The following is a 22,213-nucleotide window of genomic DNA, read 5'->3' as shown; positions in this document are numbered from 1 at the left end:
AATTCAATTACTTCCAATCTTCTAGCCTGCAACAGTGGGAGCCCCCTCAAGCAGATTTTCTTCATTAGGCACCAAGCTTTCATCACACTGGCAAGTGACATTTCATTGTGGCCTTTCAGAGGATACAGTGGAAAGAATCTTTCCCACATCAGAGGGCATGAAGTGTTGTAATTGTGAAGATTCAGAGCAAAAGAAAAAAGGCTTATGTTGTGTACCTGCAGTTTGGAGCAGCAAAACTTACTAATGAAACTAATGGCTATTTCTAGTCTTAACAAGACCCTACTTCTACAAGTGACTACTGATAACCCTAATGCTGATATAAAGCCAACCCTAAATGCTGCACAGCCAACTACATCAACTATCAGGTTTAGAGTGGTAGCGGTGTTAGTCTGTATCAACAAAAACAACGAGGAGTCCTTGTAGCACCTTAGGGACTAAAATTTATTTGGGCATAAGCTTTCGTGGGCTAAAACCCACTTTCCTCGTTGTTTTTACATCAACTATGTTACCCATTCTCAATGCCTGCCCCTGAGCATAGGAACAGTAAGGGCTGTAGTCAAAGCATCACTGTATTCCAGTAGTCTGTGGCCAGTGACAGCCTCCAGAGCATAGCTGGATTTCCAATAAGGCCCTGATGCTTTGAATTATGACAAACAATCCCCAGCTGCCTGGGGACTGAGCAAACAAAAGTGGTTTTTAAACACTCCCTCCTCAGCTGGGCTGAGCTCTGATGATGAGGATCTGACTCAAAGAGAGGGGAGAACACTTACTCAAAAATTCCCAGATTTTGGGAAATTTCCCAGGATATAGAAGCACTGCTGGGAATTTTTCACCAGATTTGGGAAATTTTTAGCGCTAGGTTGGGAAAAGTTGGCATCACGATATAGAAGCGCTGCACTCCAGCTGTGGGGAAGACTCAGTTCTTCCATAAAAACTGCACTACTTCACCCACTAGAGGAAAACGCAGAGTGTCTTGTGACTAAGTTATTCACAACTGGAAGGGGACCAGAATTTAAAGTGCAAATAGCAAGGGAAATCTAGTACTACAGTTTACCTTGAGCTGATGGCCTGGAAGCTAGAAAACTGAATATGGCCTCTATGCACCCTCACAATTCTAGGCTGCTGAGGGTGGGCAGTGTGACTATTGGAGTAACTTGGACAGCCCTAGGTGACTTCTTAACCGTTCTTAAACTATGGCAGTTCTAGAGGAGGCAGTATTGTCTGGAATCCCTAAAAAACTGTGAGTCCCACCCCCAGGCGCTGCTCATATTGATTCACACCAGCTGAGAAGCTGTCCACATGTGTGTGACAAGTACATACTAATGCTAAGCCCAGGTCAAGCGCAGATAAGGCTTATCAAGCTCTCCAACTTCTATCTCACTTTACAGTAGCACAAGCACTACAATAGCTTCCACGGTTGTAATTGTCTCTTTATTATGTGTCTGTACGGTGCCTGGCTCAATGGGACCCACCAGGTGCTACCATAATAATTACATACATTATCATTCTATTCACTGAAGTTGGAGGTGATGATTTTGAAGAATATCTTCAAACACAGTTTTCAGAGTAACAGCCGTGTTAGTCTGTATTCGCAAAAAGAAAAGGAGTACTTGTGGCACCTTAGAGACTAACCAATTTATTTGAGCATAAGCTTTCGTGAGCTACAGCTTATGCTTATGCTCAAATAAACTGGTTAGTCTCTAAGGTGCCACAAGTACTCCTTTTCTTTTTTCAAACACAGTATGTCTTGCAAACAATCCCAAACAGCTCATATTTATCTATGAGCCTGTATAAACAACCACTGCAGCCAAGCTTCCTCCACTTCAAAACTGGGAGTCACCATTTCCTCCCAGTTGAAGAAATCTTTCTTGGTACTGTTTTTGTCAGGCACAAGTCATTTATTAAGTCGAACACAACATTCTTTCCACTGACTTTGACTGAGTTAATCCAATACACTTTCTCAACCTTTAAAGGATTTTCTTCTTACTGCCTACAATAGACAACTAAAAAGCCTGAGATTTTCCTGTAGACAAACCTCTCCATGCCAAACCCTCACCTTCAGTTCCTCTTTCCCTTTGGGGGAACACTAACATGAAAAAAATATTTAAAACAAAATAAGTCAGGGAAATAATCCACATTCTAATTTAAATGAACACAGGCAACAATAAGGCAAGCAAATGGCTTTCTTTGGGGGCCTGCCAGGACAGGACTTACCTCAATTCTGCTTCTCACTCAGTATCATGGAACTGCTATAAATCCTGAGATATGTAAGTTAGACCACAAAGGCTTGAGTTCAGGCAGACACGTGTATTTTTATTTCTTACCCTACTGTTTGCTTTTTTAGTCCAGCTTCTTTCTAGCATCCCCCCCAGCTTTCAGCCCCTAATGATTAAAGTGGCTCAGCTGCAAACACTTTAGGATTATTCCCCACCCCACATACCCAAATGTATTGCCTTTCACTAACTCCTACTTCTCATCAGAATGGGCTTCTCTATGTCCCTTAAGTATAAATGATAGGGTCTGTTAGCCCAGATCATCAAAGATATTTAGGCACCTAATTTCCATGAAAATCAATGAGAGTTAGGCACCTAAATGAGGATCTATGCTGCTGCCCCTTTTGGCCCAAGCAATTAGTCACTATTCAAGGGCCTTGGAGATTACTTCTGTTAGAAGGAGAAAATGATTAAGCAAATCAGGGTATTTCTTTGCTGCAAACCTGTTTATTTACGAAACATGTACATAAAGTCCTGTTTCCCTGAACAGAATAGGAATGAACAATAGGAGACGGTTTCCTTGTACAAAATCCAAGGCTCCTTCTAGCTAGTTATTTGCCTAAAAAAAGGTCTCCCTCTTGGTTTCCTTATAGGTCCACAGAACCAGTGCTTCTCTGGCTTTCTGCCCACTTTCAGGCTGCTTTTGTAACTCCAAATAGGGAGATATCTCTTTAAGAGAGCTGGGGGTGGGGGTTAGGAGTGAGTTGTGTCTGAGTCATTGTCGCTAGGCCGATTTAGTACTCCACATCCAGAAGCTTCTGGAACTGGGTGTGGTAGTGTTGGGTCTTCCCCAGTAGGTTCCCTGTTGCAGGGGTGTCAGGCTCCATGAGGACAAGTGCTTTACAAAAGACCGTGTGTCCTGGGTGAGCTGGGAGAAGCTGAACCCAGGAGCAGGCTGTTTTCCCTAACCCTGAAACATTTTGTAGTAGATACATAGTAGTGTGACATTTATATTTGGGGTGGCAGGGCTCAGGCCAGCTCTGCATAGCAGGACCTGGGGAGGGAGTGCCACCTCCACCCCCGACTCACCTCAGCAGGCCACCCAGCCTAACGGGGGTAGCGCAGCGCACAGCTGACAACTACAGCCCAAAGTGAAGGGCTCAGCTCAAAAAAAGTTTGAAAACTGCTCAAGGTTAAGGCAGGGGCTGTGTGGAGGCTGGGGTGTAGTTCAGGGAGACAGGTACCTCGTGGCTGTGCATGGGCAGGAGAGTGGTGCAGGGAGAAGAGTACCCAGGGGCTGAGTTCTGGGAGGGCCTCCCCATCATTGCTCCCTGAGGGCCCTGCCTGCCAATGAGCTGGGTCCCCCTGCCCAGATGGCTCTTACCTGCTGTACAAGCATTCAAGGAAGGCTGGGTGGGGGCTGAGAAGCAGCAGTATCCCATGCACCAGCAGCAGATAGGGGAGTATCACAGGTCCCTGGAACCATCCAGAATAGCAGCTACCCTATACTACTGGGCTCTGGCTGGTTGGCTGTCTTCCAGCCTCTGACCTGGCCAGGGGTGGCCTCTGACCTGGCCAGGGGCCTCAAGAGGAAGGGGGTGGAACTGCCACCAGAGCTGTCCTGCCGTAACTCCTCACTTAAAGTTGTCCCGTTGCTGATCAATTAGGGAACATGCTTGTTTGAAGTTGCACAATGCTCCCTTATAACGTCATTTGGCAGCCCCCTGCTTTGTCCACTGCTTGCAGGAAGAGCAGCCCATTGGAGCTAGCTGGTGGGGGCTTGGAAACAGGGTGGACCAGCAGCCCCCCATCAGCTTCCCGCTCCCCTAAGTTCCCTGTGCGGTAGCTGCCCAGCAGGCTACCAATTGCCAGCAGTTGGGCTGTCCCTCCCCCCACTGCCATGTGCTGCTCCCCAAGCCTCCTGGTTGCTGGGCAGGGGCCAGAGAGGGGCTAATGTCAGGGTGTCCCCCTCCCCCAGCTTCTGCACCCTGCTTACCCCATCTTCCATAGAGCAGGGGGGACACAGGACAGGGCTCAGGACGGAGGGAGCTTGCTGATTAACTTACCAAGGCAGTGTACTTAAGAGTGGGTCAGCATACTTAAAGGGGAAATGCGCATCTTTCTTTCTCACACACACTGTATCTATCTGCCATGCTGTCTCCCCTCCCTCCATTCGTGCTGCCTTGTAGAGTATGAGGCTAAATTAACAACGAGTTAACCCTGGAGGGCCCAGCCAATTACTAGTTCATCATTTAGCAGTAAGGCATCCCCTGGGAAATATCCTACCCTCTGACTTCACCACCTCAACCAAGCTTCACAATCATCATCGCTGTGCACCAGTATTAAATTGTTTGTTTAAAACTTATACTCTGTGTGTGTGTGTATATATATATATATATATATAGTCTTTTGTTTGGCAAAAAAAAAATTTCCCTGGAACCTACCCCCCGCATTTACATTAATTCTTATGGGGAAATTGGATATGCTTAACATGGTTTTGCTTAAAGTCGCATTTTGCAGGAACATAACTACAATGTTAAGTGAGGAGTTACTGTATTCTGGTTATGGTGCTGCAGTTTGGGACAACAATGCCCCCTGTGGCCTATTCCCCTCACCCCCAAATCCACCCATGAGTAGGTTAGTGATATTGTTAACCCTCCAACAGGGAAGCATGGGCAATGTTAATTATAGAAAGAGGAAATTGGGAGTGAAAGTAATTTATTTTAATTGTACACTTCGAATGTTTGATTTTTAGCCAAACTGTTCAGTTAAATTGTCTCAACTAGTCTGATTCACCAATTTTTCTTTAAATATAGCAATGGGGAAAGAGTCATTTATATTTTGCTATTCTCAGTTTTGCATTTTCTTGTAACAAGGTTTGTTTGTTTTTTAATCTATATACTTTACTGAGTGGTTGGTTAATCAGTTAGCTATCTGGCTAACAGTGATTTCAGTGGAGGAGGAGTCTGCATGCCTGAATTCCAACCAGTGCTGGGTTTACAATGGCTCCAGTGGCTCCATGGAGCCGGGCCATGCTCAGAAGGGGCCCTGGCCTGCTCCGCATTGCACTGCGTCCCGAGATCCCGCTGGTTCCCCCCCACCCACCCCTTGCTCCTCTCAGCCTCCCTGCCGGCTGGCCGAAAACTCCTCTCCAGTCCATGGCCCCATCCCCTGCTCTTCTCAGCCCCTGGCCAGACCCCAGTGTACCTCCGGCTCTGGGCAGTGTCTGCTTCCCACCACCTGTGGGGCCCCACCTGTCTCCCCAGAGCTGAGCCGCCTGGGACTGGTGCAGAAGCCTGGCCAGTCTCAGCCAGGTGTGTGTGTGGGGGAAACAGTGTGGAGGGCTTGGCTGGGCCCATCCAGGCAAGTGTGTCTTGAGGGACTCCGGCTGGGGCAGGCTCTGGCCTGGCTGATCGCGCCGCTCCTGACGGACCGATTCCCAGTCCTGGGACGGGCCCTGGCTGTGCTGCCGACTCAGCCCAGCAGACACAGTCGCCTCCCAGCAGGGCCAGTGAGTGCAGCCGGGAGGCAGGGCTTGAGGGAGTGGGTCTGTGGGGAATCTGGGTGGGTGCTGGGCTGTGAAGGGGCAGGGAAGATCTGTGTGTGTTGGGGCACTGAAGAGTGGGGGTTCTGTGGGGGATGCTGGGCAGTTGTAGTTGGGATGTGGGTAGGGGTTGTGGTGTGCAGGGCGCTGTGCATTTGTGGGTGGGTCTGGGGGGCCTCTGGCTATAGGGAGTCAGGGGGTGTTGGATGGGGGGGGAGGGCGCTGTGTGGTGTGACATAGGCTCACCCCCGAGGGGAAGGAGCTTGCTGGCAGCACAGGGCCAGGCAGGCCACTGTGCATCTGGCAACTGCCGGTTTGTAAATAGTGCCCTCGCATTGGGCGGAGTGGGGCTTTCCATGCCATGCCATGCCATGCCCCATTGCCTCTGGCTGGCCCATCACTCCGGGGACTGACCTCCCCGCGCCATGCTCCATTGCCCTCATGGGGGCCCACAAATACGTTTGCCGCCGGGCCCACAAAAGGTTAATCCAGCCCTGATTCCAACAAGCCAGCGGAGGGAAGATGTTGCTTTTGACTCTGCAGACAGTCTTTGATCACCAAATCTACACAAACTGAGACCTAAGTGAACTCAACCTAAGCTTTTGGGACTCAGATCCTTCTCACTGTGTTTCTGTGGGGACTGACCTGTTTAGATTTAATTTGTTTTCTTTATGTATAACTGTGAAGATACTGTATGTGGATTATAAATAGTTATGTTATGTTGTAAACATTGTGATTTTTCTTTATTTTAAGATTTTATAAAGTTGTTTAATTTCTTTTGTTCTTTTGGGGACTTGAATGTGAGGAGGTTGACCCTGTGCAATCCTTGCTGAAAATCTTTAGAGACTAAACTCTGGGTCTCTAGCTACTTTTCTATGGGAGCTGGGTTTTTTAAGCACTGGAGAAGGGCAATGAAGTGAACTCTAGCCCACTCAAAGGTTAAACTCTCTCTTGGCTTTCTTCTTTGACACACACAGCCCTAGCCCCCGTCTTTCCAACCAGTTCTGAGGGAAATTCCTTGTATTGTGTCTGTTAGTTGTTGCTCAGGTCTTTCATGTGCCCAGTGCTTCTATTGTTGTAGCTATCTTACTCCATAAAAGAGCTTAACTGATTCTTTTAGTTAAACAGAAGGAAGCTTGCTTTCTATGCCCCTCAACTTCAATAAAGTCTGTAACTGCCCAGACATCAAAGACATGCTTACTGGCAGCTACCAATACCCTTCAGCATAACAAGTTCAATCTGGCAACCCTTATTTGCAAAAGCATTCCAACTGAGCCACATTCTTTTTCTACATAGTCAATGGGAGTTTTGCTATTGACTTCAGTGAGAGCAGAGGAACAAGCTGATAGGCTTAAATGAGATTCATAACAATTTTTAGCTCTTATATACAGCTGAAGATATAAAAGCACTTTAAATATAAGAGCAAATACCATTATCATCATGGTACTAAAGAATAGAGAGGCAGAGGGTCAGATTTGTAAATGTCTTTAGGTGCCTAAAGATGCAGCTAGGTTACTAGTGGAATTTTTCAAAAGCACCTAAACTGATTAGGCACCTGGGAGGCAGGCCTTTGTTTTAGTTGTAGAAAGTTAATTGAAAGCATTTAAAATTCAAAATTCTAGCTGTTTTGACTGTACATACAGGTCATGTGGTATCCTTCTGTGGCCTGTTTGGATAAGCGTAACTTTTAGAATAAGGTTTCTGGTACAATACTAGCAATCTCAAACTGGGAGTGTGCTTTTTGTGAATATTCTGTTATGTATTTTAAATGGGCTACTTTTGCGAACATTCCTGCCAGTGAATGTGCTTACTTGAATAAAAAGAAAAGGAGTACTTGTGGCACCTTAGAGACTAACAAATTTATTTGAGCATAAGCTTTCGTGAGCTACAGCTCACTTCATTGGATGCTGGAGCTCACAAAAGCTTATGCTCAAATAAATTTGTTAGTCTCTAAGGTGCCACAAGTACTCCCTTTTCTTTTTGCGAATACAGACTAACACAGCTGCTACTCTGAAACTTTACTTGAATAGTCATAGAAGATAAACAAAATAAAAAAGGGGTATGAGCAGAATTTCAATGAATTCATTAAAAAATGTGAATGACTATTCTTGGGGAATTTTTCTTAACTGAATTCACCCATTTCTAGTGTCAATTTGATTAACTAGATATAGAAAAACACTACCCCCCAATAACAGTTTTGCTGTGTCAGGGAACTATACCTAATCACTGCAGGGGGAGTTTAAGTAAGCCTGCATTGGTCAAAACTGAAACCTCAATTCTATAACAATCATGGATCCAATTGAACAAAGGTGACAGATTCCATCTACTTGGGCCCAGTGATGAGCTGCCAAAATCTTAATTACCGGTTACCTATAAAAAGTTCTGATGTAAGGGATGTGCCCCAGTATGTATTTTTTGTACAAACAGGGTTACCATACGTCCGTATTTTCCTGGAATTCCTCCCAGACGGCGATTTAAGAACCAAAAAGCTTGACCTGTCCGGGAAAATACGGGTGTGTGTTAACCCTGCCTAAAGTTCTTTTTTAAAAAGATGGGCCTGAACTAGAAATGAGCTCCGTTTCACATGTGTGGGTCCCCACCACTCCCTGGGGGTGTGCTAGGGTGACCAGATGTCCTGATTTTATAGGGACAGTCCCGATTTTGGGGTCTTTCTTATATAAGCTCCTATTACCCCCCACCCCCTGTCCTGATTTTTCACACTTGCTGTCTGGTCACCCTAGGGTGTGCACATGTGTGGGTCCCAGCTGCTCCCTGCCCTCCTCATTGAAGCAGGTGTGCAGGGTTACTGCCCTGGGAACTTCAGGGCATCAGTGGCCATGGGGCCAGCTGCAAACAGGGGTGTGGGGCAGGGCTAGCTGGAGGCAGGGGCTGTTGCGGGCAGGAGGTGCGGGAGTGGCTGGAGACAGGGCAGGGGGTGCGTGCGGCAGGGGCTGGCTGGATACAGGGCAAGGGGCGCGGCAGGGGCTGGCTGCGGACAGGGGGCGCGGCAGGGGCTGGCTGCGGACAGGGAGTGCGGGGGTGGCTGGAGACAGGGGCTGGCTGCAGGCAGGGCAGGGGGTGCATGCGGCAGGGGCTAGCTGCGGGCAGGGGGTGCAGGGCTGGCTGAAGACAGGGCAGGGGGTGCGTGCAGCAGGGGTTGGCTGGATACAGGGCAGGGGGTGCGTGCGGCAGGGGATGGCTGCGGGCAGGGGGTGCGGGGCTAGCTGGAGACGGGCTGGTGCGGGCAGGGCAGGGCGTGCGTGCGGCAGGGGCTGGTGCGGGCAGGGCAGGGGGTGGCTGGAGACGGGTTGGCTACACACAGGGCAGGGGGTGCGGCAGGGGCCTGCCTGCGGGCAGGGGGTGTGGGGCTGGCTGGAGACAGGGCAGGGGGTGTGTGCGGCAGGGGTTGGCTGCAGGCAGGGGGTGCGGGGCTGGCTGCAGGCAGGACAGGGGGTGTGGGGCTGGCTGGAGACGGGCTGGTGCGGGCAGGGCAGGGCGTGCGTGCGGCAGGGGCTGGTGCGGGCAGGGCAGGGGGTGGCTGGAGACGGGTTGGCTGAATACAGGGCAGGGGGTGCGGCAGGGGCTGGCTGCGGGCAGGGTGGTGGGTGCTCACGGGGAGAGCGGCTCTGAGCAGCCCGAGCAGCAGGACACAGCCCAGGCCCAGCAGAGCAGCTGGGGACCCACCAGGCATCAGCGGGAGCCCCAGGGCCAGGGGAGCAGCAGCAACAGGGCTCATGCCCAGGGCCAGGCGACAGCCCACATGGCTCCTGCAGCGCAGCGCCCCCGGCGGCCGGAGGAGGAATTACATCACTTCCCGGCCGGAGCCCATCAAAGCCTCAGCACCCCCTGCAGGGAAGTGGGTTAATAACCGGTTCTAAAACTGCTTCAAAATTTAACAACCAGTTTGCGAGAACCGGTGCGAACCGGCTCCAGCTCACCACTGCCTGGGCCCCATATGACGTTTTGGAGGCACCAGGGGGCCAGAGGAGAGTTCCCTTTTCACATGTAGGACCATAGTAACCCTCGATAACCTTGTTACAGGTGGGAGGCAAGAAGATGCAAGTCAGGAGCAGAGATGACTCTCCCATGCACACTGCTATGGGGATTTTGAGCTGCTCTGGACTGTAGAGAAGCACATAGACAGCCCAGAAGAGCATGCTCTAAATTAGAGCATCCCAGAACTTCTCATTTGTGCTGTGGGCTGTTTTGGTTCCTGGTGCAGCAGAGAATCCGTAGGCACAAAGGTGCCTTAAAGCCTCCTCCCCTCTGGAGGCTCAGGACAGTCTCAGATCAGTACTTTTCTCTTCTGGGACTAGTTATTCTCAACACTCCTTAAAAGAACTAAGCAGAATCACAGGGCATTAGAGAAGACCCCTGAGGATTCAAACACCAAGTCAGGACAGAGACAGAGCTCTCTGCTCTTCTCATTCTGTCAAACTCAAAACAATCCTTTTGGAGCCTGAAATAGCCGTGCAGTGCTGGAGGCTTTGTTAGCTCTCTACTGAGATTACGACTCATCACTTTCACTCATCACTCATCATTTTATTATTCCTAATTTAAAAAAAAAGACATCCCAACATATATGAGCTCTATCAAAGAGAGAGAGGGAAATAAAGGGGGAAAAGTGTATATTTGTACCTTAAATAATATTTTATATATTAGCATTTCTCTCTCCTTTCTCCTTCATATGTCCTTTATGTCCTTATACTTCATTCCTGCAAACATTTACACAGGTGAGTAATTTAGTGCAGGTGAATAATCCCTTTGAACTCAATAGGACTACTCAGGTAGGTAAAGTTACATGTGTTACATGTGTTAAGTGTTTGCAGGATTGGGGCCTTAGATTGTAAACTCTTCAGGGCAAGGACTGTGTGTTTGTAGGATACATCATACAGTGGGACCCTGATCTTGATGCAGGGGGGAGGGTCTCTGGGTGCTACAGTAACATCAATAATGAATACCAAAAAGGTATTTTAACATCTCCAGAAAAGACTTTTTGTATGAAAACAAAATTCCAATATTAAACCAACACAAAATAATATAATGAAATAAGGTACCAAAAAAAGGGACTTCAGTTGTGACTTTAGCTACATCGTTTAGTCTTTGTGACTTGGTTTCCTCACCTTTTAAATGATATTTCCTTAGCCCACAGGCAGGTTGTGTGGCTATGACCTTTAAAGACTGAAGCATGTTGAGCTCTTGAGCAGAGGTGCTAGAAGGGCCAAAGTGTGATTGTGTTGCTCACAGTTCCTGCCTTACTGCCTAGGGGCATTACCCAGAAAGACTAGGAGAGAAGTGGTGCAGGCACAAGACTTAGAATTGGAAGATATGGCTTCTGTTCCCAGCTCTGCCACTGAATGGCTGGAAGACTCTGGGCAATTCAGTAAAGATCTCAGATGGATGTCAATGGGAGTCTTTCTACTGAAGTTGATGGGCACTGAATCAGACCCTAACTCGCTGTGCCTCAGTTTCCCCACAAGTAAAATAGGAATAAACATCAAGAAAGATGTTGATGAATTGAAGAAGGTTCAGGGAAGAGTGATGAGAATGATTAAAGAATTAGAAAACATGGCTTATACTGTTAAACTAAAGAGATTTAGCTCTGAGTTTAACAAAGAGAAGGTTAGGGGTAACTTGATTACAGTCTATAAGTATCTATAGGGGGAACAAATATTTAATAATGGGCTCTTCAGTCTAGCAGAGAGAGGTATAACATGATCCAATGCCTGGATGTTGAAGCTAGACAAAATCAGACTGGATATAAGTTAATTACTCTCATGTTTAACAATGAGAGTAATTAACCACTGGAACAATTTACCAAGAATGGTGGTGGATTCTCTATCACTGACAATTTTTAAATCAAGATTGGATGTGTTTCTAAAAAAATGTACTCCGGGAATTATTTTGGGGAAGGTCTCTGGCCTGTGCTACACAGGAGGTCAGACTAGATGATCACAATGGTCCCTTCTGGCCTTGGAATCTATGAATACTGACCTCACAGAGATATTCTGAGATATTAATTCTAACACTTTGAAATCCCTGGATGGAAGGTGCTATATTATTGCTAGTGCCAGAGATACAGACTTGAACTGAAATTAGACAGAGAGGAAAAAGAAGAATTAGATACTGATATGGATAATACAATAACCACAGTTACATTAGAAAGGGTTAAAATATTTAAAAGGACTATAAACCCTTGTGTCTAGTGCATAAGCCAAGTGCTAACTAACTGGGGTCCACGTAAGAAGCTTCCCCTATGGGCAGGTTATTTCATAATGGTCCATTACAGGATTTCTTGCAGCTTCCTCTGAAGCATCGGGTCTTGGACCATCAGGGACAGGATAGTGAATACTAGGTGGATAACTGCTCTTATTGGGCATGGCAAGTCCTATGTCCTTAAGGCTTTATACACAGAAAAAAAAAGGACCTCACCTAATTTCTCTATTATTTTTTGTCTGTGTTACATATTACAAAGGCCAGTGTCACAGAGCTTCCTGGAGTTGAGAACTATGTGTTTACACTGGCACACTGTAAAACTGGTTACCATGTACAGCCTTTCAATGCCTAGACTTAAGGGATAAGCCAATCATATTTGCAAAGCATGGATTAAACAGGCCTGACTGTATTCATTTTCTCTCTATGTAAAATGTTACAGGATTGTAAATAAACCCCAGAATGCTAATTTCTGAGTATACAATCACTCCAAACTTAACAAAGCTACCCACAAATTAATGTATATGTAGTGCCCCCTATCTAGCCAGTTACCTCCTTTAGTGCCAATCTGCTTAAGGGTTTTAAAGGACAGGCCTGGGTTCTTCTGGACCCTACCACCGACTCAGCAGGGTGTAACTTTTTCTTTCCATATGAACTTGTGTGATGCTGCCTCTATCCCTCTTTCTCCTTCCTGACAGGGTCACCAAGGCAATATGGGAGGAAAATTCTAACCACAGAGTAACCCCCACTTACTTGCCAGATAGTTGGAGACTCCCAAGAAATAACACAAACGCATATAATATATTCAACACAGTACTTATATTAAATAGGAGATAAATTTAACGTAACAGTGTAAAACACTATTCTCAGGGTCACCAGTACCCATGCTGATAATACCCGTGAAGTTCCCCAGTCATGTGACCTCATATAGCAAACATAAAGTTAGTGTCCTGTTGGTACATGTACTTTGTAGGGGCTCTTGATGACACAATATCTTCTGTGCAGCAATTAGCAGTGTGGCTGACTGGGTTCGGTACAGCCCAAAAACTCACAAGTGGGATTAGATTGTAAGTCCCTCTGCAGATTTAATAGGCAGCCGGTAATAATATTCCCAAACCCTTATCCCCTGGCTTGAGGACACAGTTCAGGGTGGAATGGGTCTCCCAAACAATTTCCCTGACTAGCTATTTAAAGATGGTGACTCTCAACTCCATGACAGATCTTCAGGTTCTGAGATGGCTCTGAACTCCTCAGTCATTGCAGAGGGCTGACGATCACTGCTGGCAGGCATCCTCTTTATGCAGGAGTCAGGCTGCATCCAGGGCTAAGTTTTCCCCTCACCACAAAGGGGTGCAGGGCTCAAGGTGCAGGTTACAAAACTATACTAAAAATCAAAACTTTAGTTTCCTATCCCAGTGCTCAGATATACTCACAGCAGGCAGCAACCCTGGTCTAGCACCCCGAGCAGAGCTTGCCATGTGTGATGGATCTCACCTAGGAAGCTAGAAGGCTAACTCAACCTGGCTGGGGAAGTTTTCCCAACAAAGCTCTAAAAACTGGGAGTCACTTTGGAGAGGAAAAGGGCCAAGCAGAGGCCAGTTCTCAGGGGAACCTGCATGCAAGCCTGCATGCAGCTCCCCACACAGCCAGCCCTGCCCTTCCCCTGGCTGGCTCCAGACTGCTTCAAAATGGCTTCTCCCCTCTCTTAAGCTCCCAGGAAAGGGCAATGGAGAGCAATATGTGTGCTAGCTTCCCAGGGTGGGCTTTGATGGCCCATTATCAAAGAGGGGCCCAAGCCAAAACCTGCACCTGAATACCCTCAAACATCAGAAAATCTTAGATTTCAGCTCTCCATCTGGCCCCTGAATTGGGACCATGGCCCAAACCAAACCTCAGATATTAATACTGTTCAGTATTAGAGAAATCTGCAGCATAAGCCCACCTTTAACTATATGTATGTGGTTCTTACCACCTCTAATTTCTAAGATTCAGATAAGTGGCCTGTATTTGAGGCTGTACTTCAGGGTCACTATCAAGAGGTCAACTCCCACCTCTGATCAGTCCATAATGTCAACCTCCATTGCCCACTTGTTAAATTTTCAAATGCACATCTTTGTGGTGCTCCTTACTTTTGGGTCAAGCTCCCTATAAACATCCCCAAAGTTACCTCATTATCCTCCTTCAAACCCCTCCTTAAAACTCTCCTTTGCCATGATGCCAACAAAAAAAACTTTACAACAGTAAGGCCACTGGTGTGCCAAGACCAGAACTTGTACTCCAGCATCTGTCAGTACCCATCTATTCTCTCTTGTCTTATACTTAGATTGTAAATTCTCTGGGGCAGGGATCATATTTCTGTTGTGTGATTATACATTGCCTAGCACAGGGGAGTCCTGGTCCAGGAGTAGGGCTCCTGGGGCTATGGTAATACTACCACTACTAATAATAATAATAAAGGCTGTCATCTCAACAAGAGTATGTCCTGGAAGTTCAGACAGCTGTTGCACTGGATGCCTTGGAGCAAGATCCCTGTAAATATGTTCAGATCTCACAGCAATGAAGCCATATAAGATGATAGTCTCTTTTCTGTGTGCAGTGTCTACTAGCATTGCTGATGTTCCTGAATAACTTGGGAAAGCCGACTAAAGTGCACAGTTTTCTTAAACCATGGAAGAGAGAAGAGGAGAATTTTTTCTTAGCTGAAAAATTTATAAATTTAAACTGAAAGGGCTGAAGAATTTGAGCAAAGACTTTCAGAAGTAACTTGTAATTTGGGGTGTTTCTTGTTTTTGGACGCCCAACTTGAAACACCTGAAAGCAGCCTGATTTTCAAGGGCAAGTGCTCAACACTTTATGAAAATCTGGCCGCTCTAAGGTGACTCAGACTGGGCACCCGAAAACTTGAGACATCCATAATGACTACTCACTTCTGAAAATCTTGGCATTGGATCAGTAAATAACCAAAAGCCAGTGTGACAAGGAGAAAAGCACGCGCACACACATACGCACAGGTAGAAAGATTTGACACCGAAAACCTCTGGTTCCAAATCAGAAGGTGCCTCTTGCAAAGCTCACAGAACTAGTACCATAAGTGCAACTTGGTAGGACAGATTGAGCCTGGCTGGCCTACCCTGTGTGACCTAGGCTTGGATGCCTCTCTGATAAGGCTGCAGATTTCAACTCATTGAGAGACTCAGTTCAACTGAAAACATGGCCAGCTTCTCCACCTACGAAACTTATTCATAGCCATAGAAGCTGAGAAAAAACACTTGTCAGTTTTGCTCAGTGGGCGAAGGACCAGGGTCATAGTTCTTGGTCGTAGTTCTTATTGACCAAGACCCCTGTGACAGGTTGGATCACAGAAACCCCCTTGGGGCTGCCAACTGATGTGTCAAGATTACTTCTGCCCTGCTTTCCCTGCCCTCCCAGCTTGGGACTTTAGCGTCCAGCCTGGTTTGAGCCAGACATGCCAGTCTGCTCCAACACAGACCCAGGGTCTGAACCACATACCCCAAAGCTGCAGGCTTAACTGAAAGCAGCTTAAGAAGTGTTCCTACCTTTAACACTCAGTTGCCCAACTCCCAATGGGGTCCAAACCCCAAATAAATCCGTTTTACCCTGTATAAAGCTTATTCAGGGTAAAACTAAGTACTACTAAGGGTAAAATTCAGGGTAAATTCATAAATTGTTCACCCTCTATAACACTGATAGAGAGATATGCATAGCTGTTTCCGCGCCCCCCCCCCCGGTATTAATACATACTCTGGGTTAATTAATAAGTAAAAAGTGATTTTATTAAATAAAGTAAGTAGGATTTAAGTGGTTCCAAGTAATAGCAGACAGAACAAAGTGAATTACCAAGCAAAATAAAATAAAACATGCAAGTCAAAGCCTAGTACAGTAATAAAACTGAATACAGATAGAATCTCACCCTCAGAGATGTTTCAATAAGTTTCTTTCACAGACTGGATGCCTTCCTAGTCTGGGCTGAATCCTTTCCCCTGGTACAGCCCTTGTTCCAGCTCAGGTGGTAGCTAGGGGATTTCTCATGATGGCCGCCACTCTTTGTTCTGTTCCACCCACTTATATACCTTTTGCCTAAGGCAGGAATCCTTTGTCCCTCTGGGTTCGCACCCCCTCCTTCTCAATGGAAAAGCACCAGGTTAAAGGTGGATTCCAGTTCAGGTGACATGATCACATATCACTGTAAGACTTCATTACCCGCTTGCCAGCCAGGAAGACTTACAAGTAAAACAGAGCCATCTACAGTCAACTGTCCTGGTTAATGGGAACCATTAAGATTCCAAACCACCATTAATGGCCCATACTTTGCATAACTACAATAGAACCTGAGAGTTATATTTCATATTTCTAGTTTCAGATACAAGAGTGATACATTTATACAAATAGGAACACACTCAGTAGATTATAAGCTTTGTAATGATACCTTACAAGAGACCTTTTGCATGAAGCACATTCCAGTTACAGTATTTTCACACTCATTAGCCTATTTTTATAAAATCATATAGAGTGCAACGTCACAACCCCATAGTCTGATAATGCTACCTGTAGGTGGCTCATATAGTGCACATGGATGCTTCATTCAATCTCTCTTGATCAGTTCATGATCTGCTTCAATATTTATCTAATTCACATAGCAAACACCTAATCTGATCTAACATCTATTCTTTATCAATAAAGTAGCATATCTAAGGTACTTGTTCAACCACTGGAATAACTGAGCACCTCACAATCTTTAATATATTCATCCTCACAACACCTGTGTGAGGTAGGGCTATGCTTTTATCCCCATTTTGCAGATGGGGAACTGAGGCACAGAGATTAAGTGTCACACAGGAAGTCTGTGGTGGAGCAGGGAATTGAAGGCTGACATCCCAAGCTCCAGTTAGCTGTCTAACCATTGGACCATCCTTCCAAAGAACCATATGCTCTTCTAAGCTGTACATGATGTGAATGAAAGACCAAAACAGTTTGGGCAGGGATGGTGTCCCTAGCCTTTGTTTGCCAGAAGCTGGGAATGAGCGACAGGGGATGGATCACTTGATGATTACCTGTTCTGTTCATTTCCTCTGGAGCACCTGGCATTGGCCACTACTGGAAGACAGGATACTCGGCTAGATGGAACTTTGGCCTGACTCAGTATGGCTGTTCTTATGTTCTAAAGCCCACTAGTGGTGCCAGCCCGTGCCAATGAAACAGGCAAAGAGCCAAAAGAGGGGCAGAGACAAATCTACTGTATGCAGCCTCTACAAAAATCTATTTTAGGAAAAATGGAGTTGTCCAAGTGAAAAAATAACCCCCTAGACAATTACCTAAATGCTACTTATAGCACTAGTACAATTTCTTGAAGGCCAAACCCTTCCCTTTCCATTTCCAATGTAATCTTATAGCTTCACAGTGCAGTATTTAGCATTCTGTAAAGGATACACAGAGAAAACAAAGAACCATAATTTCCTTACTTACTCTTGAAGGCCCAGGGAGCTAAAGGAAGAGGCTGCAATGTTCAAAGACCAGCGGGGAACTCAGATTAAATTGAGTTTGGTAACCTCAGGTTGGTCCATACAGTAACCTACATATTGCAAATTCTCTCCCTAAATCTCTCTATACTGGAACAGAAAGGTAACCATTGATAAGTAGGGTCTCCTTGAGAATCAGACAGCATGGCTTCTAGACTCTTAATGATTTCCCAAAGGCCAGTGTGGGGGTTAATTAATGTAGGCTTTGCGGGACTGGATAAATGAGGAAATTGGTAATAGAGTGTGAACCTTTTGGCCTTTAGCTCCCTAGTTTAAATGTGGCATGTCAGTTATGATGGAAAGTTATCATGTGACAGGTGTTCAGAGGTCTATGTGAACTGTGTTGGGGGGTCTCACTTCAGTTCCTGGAGGTTACGTTTCTACACTACAAAAGGACCCTTCACAATTGGTACTACGTATTGTCCTTTGATGGTGTTCTTTGCAGGGAAGCCAACAACTGAATGGATCCCAGAGAATGAACAAACTGAGACACACAAGCAGCGTGCATTAGGGAGCTTGTGCCACCAGAAACAAGCTCAATATATGTCATTGGTTTGACAATACAACACATGATGAAAGCATATGTGTGGTGTTGGGGGGTGGGGTAGTCCTGTACCAAACATTCATTGCAGCTTTTGATTGTCCAACAATACAATGATGCCCAAATTTAAAAAGAATAAAAGGAGAAGGAGCTACTGTGAAAGCAGTACATGGTAGGACTAAATACTGTTGAGAGATTCACCTTCAGATTGCTGCTCTGTTTTCTCTGATTTCCATCTGTAGACGGTCAGTATTTGTACATATCCCTTTTTCCCCTTCACCATGGTGATGTTCTTCAAGCACTCGCTTGTTCATCCTCCATTGTGTGTCTCAGCTTCCACTTCCCTCCCCCCGTCATTAGGATACAAGTAACTGCCCTTATGTTCAATTGCAGGAACTTTTATCCTATGAGGTGTGGGGAAATCAGGCCTTTTGAGTCCCCACTCTGAAAGTGGGGCGGAGTTCACAAGAACACTGTATTTTCAGTACCTCACCTGAAGTACTGATGTTCTGGTTTTGGGAAGCGTAGAGTCTCTGCAACTGCTTCATGCTCAATAGAACTGGAGGTGGAGCCTAAACTCCTTTCTTGGTCATACCTCATCCTAAACCACAACGGAAGAATAAGAAGGAGGACAAATAAGAATGTAAAATCTTTGGAGCAGGGTCTGTGTCTTCTTGTGTATGTGAATGGTGTTAGCACATTATAATAGTTACTGGAATACAAATCACTAATAATAAATAATACATAATTAAATAAAACTTAAGAATAATTAAGGCCCTGAGATCCATTCAAAACCCAAATTCATTTAGTTGCATCTTTGCTGTGTTGGCAAATCCCACCGATACAAGCTCTCAGAAGCTCAGAGACTGACTGGATTATTTGGCTTCAAACCAAACTTCAGCAGAATAATTTACTTTTCAGAGTCAAAGGGACGTTTTATTTTATTTTGACTGAGAAGGAAATCAAAAAGTAGTAGTGCGGTATGGTAGTTAGCACAAAAGAGTGGGAGTCAGGGTTCCTGGATTTTCTTCTCAGCCCTGCCATTCATTGTGTGATGTGACTTTGGGAAAGTCACTTAAGCTACCTGTGGTTTAGTTTCCTCACTGGTAGAATGGGTAGGATAATCCTTACCTACCTCGCTCACTTGCTCTGTGTCCTTGGGCAAATCATTTAATCCCGCTGTACTTCAGCTCTCCCTGGAAAATAGTTATAATACTACTTACCTATCTCACAAGGGTGTTTTGAAGACTGATTTATTAATGCTTGCAAAGATCCTCAGATAGAAGATGTTGTAGAAGAGCAAATTATTGGTAATATTACCACTAATTCAAATCAGACCTTGACCCCAACATGTGGCTTGAAGGTGATGACTTAGTACAGGGGACTCCTTTACATGCTCTTTTTGAATTTTTGTAACAACTTATATTTACAATATGTGTTGCCTTTCACCCAAAGAATCTCAATGTATTTTACCGACTTAAGTTGAGGTGCAGTACCATGTCACTATATGTTGGGATCACTACCCTCCATTGACATGCATGACTTGTGGTGAAATGTGTGGCAGCTTTTTATCAGTGAGCAGCAAAATACAGAGCAGTTTAGGACAGGAAGTGAAGACTGCTATAGCCAACTGACACTTCAGGTGGAATTTTCATAGGCAGATAGTAATCACATTGGACTTTAATCAGCACACTGAGGATAACACCTCATCTATCCTCTTGCAAAAACTGTTATGGGATATTTAATGTCCACAAATGGTCATTGTGAGGACCTCAGCTATGTGTCTCATCAGCTGTAACTTTACCACTGCCCCAGTATTCCCTTTACCCCCTGGATATTTCATGTTCTTCCTAAAATCTTCTGTCAGATCCTTTATTGCTCACCTAAGGCTCAGCCCACAAAGGTGCTGAGCACTCTGGCTCCCATCCAGCAAAGCACATACTCAGCTTTGAGCAAGTGAGTAATCCCATTGATTCAATTCAAAGTAAAGGGACTATTATTACATTATTTCAATTGACATCAGAACTACTTATACTTAAAGTCAAGCATATGCTTAAATGCTTTGCTGGATTGGGGCAGAGTACTCAGTATTGGGCAGGATTGGGTGGGCCCCTGTTCACCTTCTTTGTTGTACACTGCTCCTCTGCTGCTAACAGTCCCTGAGAAGTTGTTCTGTTTACTTTTTCATTCTGCCTCTTGAGTCCATGTTTCTTCTATTACTGTCAATGCAAGATTGCCTGTGTCTCTGCATAATCCAAGGTTTATCTTGGCCAAAGTCATATCACCTTGAGAATAAAGTCCAGATGGTACATCCTAATGCTGCAGGATCTTGCTATGTTTAGAAATCCTAGTTTGTTATTGTGGCACTTTCTAATATATTAGATAATATATCATATTAATAATATATTAGAAAGTGCCACACTATATATACACGCCACAATATATATACACCAACAATAAAACCTAATCATTAGGTAGGTCCTTCTCAACATATTTCTTTCTACTTGTCAGCTAGAAAGGATAAAATATGGTAGGTTTTTTATTTGATTCATAATAGGCTTTGAGTGGCTTGTTATGTAAATTAGATTCTGTTAAACTCAGCTTTAAAGTAAAGAAAACTAAATGACTATTTAAAAGAGAAAGGTAACTTAAATGTTTGTGTAAAATTCCGTTCCCTGAATGGAAATAAAGAAATCAATCTAGCATAGAGGGTATATTATTCGGATGGGGGGCGGGACAGAAAAAGTGAAATATTAAAAGCCCTTTCTTATTTTTTTTGTAAAATGCAAAACTTTGGGTATAACAGAAAAAAGCTTCCTTTAAAAATAAAAAAATCCCCAGATCACCCACTCTCCAGCTATAATCAATTATGCTAACAGCTTTGGAATTGCCTCGGAGTCTGTCATATGGCTGTGTTACTAATAGGTTGTTGATACTGCCTTGTTCTGCAAATCCTTTATGAGCCCTCTACACAAGCCATTTTATGAATAAAAAAGGGCTGCTTCCCAGTGGATGTAGGTGTTAGACAGCACTGCAAAGCTGCACACAGTATTATCTACATCCCCCTGGCACACAGGTCTCTCTGTTTCATTACATTGTTTCTTTCTCTCTATCTAATCTGCCATCTGGGAGATGCCTACACTAGTTGTCGGTTTTGTGTTTTTTTTGGAGAGGTTCCCAGAAATTTCCCAACATTGCTACCATATGTTTGGTTCCAGTAGTGGTAGCTACAGGGGGAGCTTTAGTACAGACAAGGCTCAGGCAGTGGACACCATTTTAAACACCAGAGGTGAAAGCCTAGCCTCATTCAAGTCAATGGAAAACTACCATTGACTTCAATGAGGCCATAATTTCACTCCAGGTTGTTTAGACCTGATCAGAACAAGTGTATGTGATGTGGTACTTAAAATCATGAACAGGTAACAGCAACAGTAGGAAACTTGAGGTCAAAAATATTATTTAGCCAAGGCCCTAGTTTCATACTCTTGCAGCCCAGGTATGGATTCTGGAATTCAGAAGTCCAGATCCAGTCCTGTAAAATAAATCACTGTGTGGCAATCAGGAAGTCACCTAACCTCCATGTCACTGAAGTTTCCCTTCTGCAGAATGAGAATACAGTACTAATATTTGGGTGCCCTGGAGGTGCTGTGAGAGGAAATATGTTATGGGCTCATTAATGAAATCTTAATCATTATTATTATATACATCCTTGAGTCAATCCTTTAATTAATAGCATGTTATCTAGTTTCAAGTGCTGTTGCAGGCACAGAAATTAGAAACCCCTGGATTTCAGTATGTGCAGACAGCAGACATGCACAGAGCTAATATCTGAATAGAATGCAGAGAACACAGAAAATTGCATTGTTATCCTCAGCAAGTTGGATTTTCATTTTACCGGTTAATGAGAAATCATGCTGTAAAGCTAGATTTCAGCTACCATAGGCTTTCAAATCCTTTTCCTTTTTGACTCATGTTGCCAATGACGTCTGAGCGTTTTGATACTGTATGTGATATAATGACCCTGAACCCAGAATAAAAGCTCAGAAAGGAGCTGCAGCTCGTAGGAAACTTAGAGCACCTTTATGAGTCATATCTTAGTTTTCATATTTTTGTATTGAATTATCAAAAATGTTAAGTGCAAAAATGTAAAGATATAAAACATATG

This window comes from Natator depressus, chromosome 6, assembly GCF_965152275.1.
Source record: "Natator depressus isolate rNatDep1 chromosome 6, rNatDep2.hap1, whole genome shotgun sequence".
Lineage (NCBI taxonomy): Eukaryota > Metazoa > Chordata > Testudines > Cheloniidae > Natator > Natator depressus.
Note: the sequence above shows the minus strand (reverse complement) of the source record.